We start from the raw sequence: 3,753 nt of genomic DNA, 5'->3' as shown, positions 1-3,753 counted from the left end.
ATAAGTTTCGCATTAGAACGATCAAGTGTTCTGGGATTCCCATTCTTCTCAGAGTCAGCCATAGTTTGTTATGATCTACACAGTCAAATGCCTTTGCACAGTCAATGAAACACAGATAGACATTCCTCTGGTATTCCCTGCTTTCAGCCAAGATCCATCTAACATCAGTGGGTAAAGGAAATGGGAAAGATCCAGTGTGAGAAACAATGTATATAAATTTTGTAAATAAACAATTATAAAATAAAAATTTTATCTAAATTAAAAGAAAAACCAAAAACAAAGTATTTGAGATGGAACTTGAAAATCCTTGCCTTCAAAGAGAAACTTGGTTTCACCATCACCAGGACAGACCTATTTGTTCTCTTGATGGTCCATGAAATGTTCAATATTCTTCTCTCCAGCATCATAACTCAAAGACATTGATTCTCTCTTTGTCATCCTAAGTCACTGCCCAGCTCTCTGATGCATAGCAAGTAATTGTGAAGAGCATGGCCTAGATCAGGCACATATTAGTCTCTAGATTGACATCACTGCTTTTCAGTACTCTGGAGAGGTCCCTGACAGTAGATTCCCATGTAATTATTGCTTCTGAAAACCCACTGAAGGGTCAGCTATGGGTCAATTCTGACTCAAAAGCACACAATAACAACAACAACAACATTAGAACAGGGAGCTTTGGTAGCTCAGTCTAACAAGTTCCACTGCTACCTGAAAGGCAGCGACTCTCTGATGGTTCAGACCCAACAGTGGCGTCTCTGAGGGAGAAAGTTAGACATCTCTTCCTATGAGATTTACAACCTCCCAAAAACCTGCAGTAGGGCTAGTTATGAATTTATTCTGACTCGATGGCAATGATGGAAAAAAAGTGAATGTTAGAATTTAATTTTTCTCTTTTGATAGACTATAGGCATAGCTGTTGTTGTGTACCATCAGGTCAGAACCACCCTGTAGCTGACCCTCCAGCAGGTTTTCAGAGGCATTTAATCACACGGAGGAGATTGCCCATCCTTCTCCTAGGAGCAGCTGGTAGATTTGAACCGTATGCCTCCAGGATTGCAGTGCAGCTTCTTACCACTAGGCTACCAGAGCTTTCTTACAGGCATAGACAGAAAACTCATAAGTAATACTAATGATGTACAATCATTGCTCTATTAACTATAGTATCAAGTTAGCATCATGGCTTAAGTACGCTAACTCAAGGATTGTGAGAGTTTTAATTCCAAGTCCAACATTCACTATGTAACCTGTGTGATGTTGGGCGAGCTAATTAACAACTTAAACTTTCCATTTCTTCACCCGTAAGATGGGGCCATGTAAGGATAGAATTAATTTTTATACATAAGAGTATTCATTATTGCTATGTATCATCAAGTGATATCATCTAGGTGGTATAGCACTGGTCTGTGCGTTGCTGTACAGAGGTAATTCATGGTTGCTGTGATGCTGAAGCCTGTGACAGTGATGTGCCAATCGTGGTAATGGGCACCCATGGTGGACAGTGTTGGCTGGGGCTTCCCGACTAAATCAAGCCTGGAAGCAGGAGTGGCATCCATTTCCAAAATGGCTTGCCTCTGGAAACTCTATGTACGAACAGTGCTCAGGCTGTTCGTTCATAGGGTCGCTATGAGTCGTCTACGACTCGACGGCATTAAACAACAACAACAACAACATCAAGTAGAGCCAACCCGTAGCTGACCCTACAGCAGATTTTCAGAAGCAGTAAATTATGCAGAAAGAGACTGCCGATTTTCTTCCCGTGGAATAGCTGGTGGATTCGAACTGTGTGCCTTCAGGCTGCCTGTGCAGCTCTTTACTACTGGGCCACCAGAGCTCCCTTAAGAGTATGTGGTGTTTGGCATCATCAAGTCAAATATGACTCATAGCAACCCCATGAACAACAGATCTGAACATTTCTATCTTGTGCCATCTTCACAGTCCCTGATACACTTGAGCCCATTGGTGCAGTCACTGTGTCAATCCACCTGGTAGAGAATCTTCCTCTCCTTCACCATCCCTCCACTTTTCTAAACATGATGTCCCTCTCTAAGGACATCTCCTAGTCTAGCAAAATGGCTAACGTATGTGAGATGAAGCTTCATCCTTTTTACCTCCACAGAGCACTCTGAATGCACCTTCCCCAAGACATATCTGTTCTTTTGACAGTCCATGGTATCTTCATTACTCTTCTCCAACATCACATTTGAAAGGTATCAGTTCTTCTGTCATCTTATTCATTTTCAAGCTCTCAGATGCATAGCAAGTCTCTAAAAAGATCATTACTTGAATCAGGTGCACCTTAATCCTCAAACTAACATAATTTCTCCCAATAATTTTAATGTACTAAAAGTAATTGGTACATTAAACAACCAAACCATTGCCATTAAGTCAATTCTGACTGATGGCAATCCCATATGTGTAAAAATAGTACTGTACTCCAAAAGGTCTTCTCTTTTAAAAAATATTTTATTTGTGGTGAAAATAAAAATAGTGAAAATTAAACCCATTCAGCAACTTACTTATAAACAAAATTATAAACGGCATTGGTTACATTGTTCACCTTAATAGTCTCATTATTTCACTTCCATTGATATACCCTCCAAATAGCTTGCCTCCAGAAACTCTATGAAATTAGAGAAAAGCTGAGAGGTTTTTCTGTTCAAGATATGCATTATCTCCAGACTTTTTCAATCTATATACAGAACAGATCATCTGAGAGGCTAGGCTGTATGAGGAGGAATGTGAAATCTGATTGGAGGAAGACTCATCAACAATCTGCGTTATGTAGATGACACAACCCCTGCCTGCTGAGACTGAGGAGGACCTGAAACAATTGCTGCTGAAGGTTAAGGACTGCAGCCTTCAATATGGATTGAAGCTCAACATCAAGAAAACAAAGATACTCACCACTGGGCCAATTGGTAGCATCATGATAGATGGTGAAGAGATTGAGATTGTTAACAGTTTCCATTTTCTTGGCTCCACAATCAACACTCTTGGTATCAGCAGCCAGAAAATTAAATGATGAATTGCATTAGGATAGTCTGCTGTTAGAGATCTCTCCAAAGTATTAAAGAGCAACGATGTCAGTCTGGAGACTCAGGTGCACCTGATCTAGGCCATGGTCTTTGCAATTACTTGCTTTGCTGTAGAAAACTGGACAATGACTAGGGATAACAGAAGGAGAATTGATGCCTTTGAGCTGCTGGAGAAGAGTATTGAATAGATCATGGACTCCGCTGGAGAAGCTCAATATCAGCTATGAAAACTAGGCCAGAAAAAAAATTTAAAAAAAAAAAAACACAAAAAACAACTAGGCCAGGAGCTGATTGTGGAACAGACCACCAACTACTCATATGCAAGCTCAAGCTGAAACTGAGGAAAAGTAAACCAAATCCAAGGCAACCAAAATATGACTTTGAGTCTACCCCACCTGAATTTCAGAACCATCTCAGGAACAGGTTTGAGGCCTTGAACACTAATGAGCGAAGAGCAGACGAGTTTTGGGAGGATATCAAGGGTATCATCCAGGAAGAGTGCAAACAGTCATTGCAAAGACAGAAGAGGAAGCAAAGACCAAAATGAATATCAGAAGAGACTCTGAAACTTGCACTAGAGCACAGAGAAGCCAAAGCACAAGGAAGAATTCAAGACACTAAAGAGTTGATTAGAAGATTTCAAAAGGCAGCACAGGATGACAAAGCAAAATATTACAATGAAATGTGCAAGGAGTTGGAGTCAGAAAATCAAAAGGGC

The 3,753-nt window shown here is 40.5% G+C and overlaps 1 protein-coding gene across 1 annotated transcript in view; it reads left to right on the top strand.

The window, feature by feature from the left end:
- Positions 1–3,753, top strand: part of HOXA13 (homeobox A13) — a 60,002-nt gene that overhangs the window by 17,627 nt on the left and 38,622 nt on the right. The window lies entirely within an intron of this gene.

The sequence above is a fragment of the Elephantulus edwardii genome, unplaced genomic scaffold, assembly GCF_000299155.1.
Source record: "Elephantulus edwardii isolate Elephantulus edwardi_28Jun2011 unplaced genomic scaffold, EleEdw1.0 scaffold00182, whole genome shotgun sequence".
Classification (NCBI taxonomy): Eukaryota; Metazoa; Chordata; class Mammalia; order Macroscelidea; family Macroscelididae; genus Elephantulus; species Elephantulus edwardii.
This window is presented reverse-complemented; position numbering and strand designations above follow the sequence as displayed.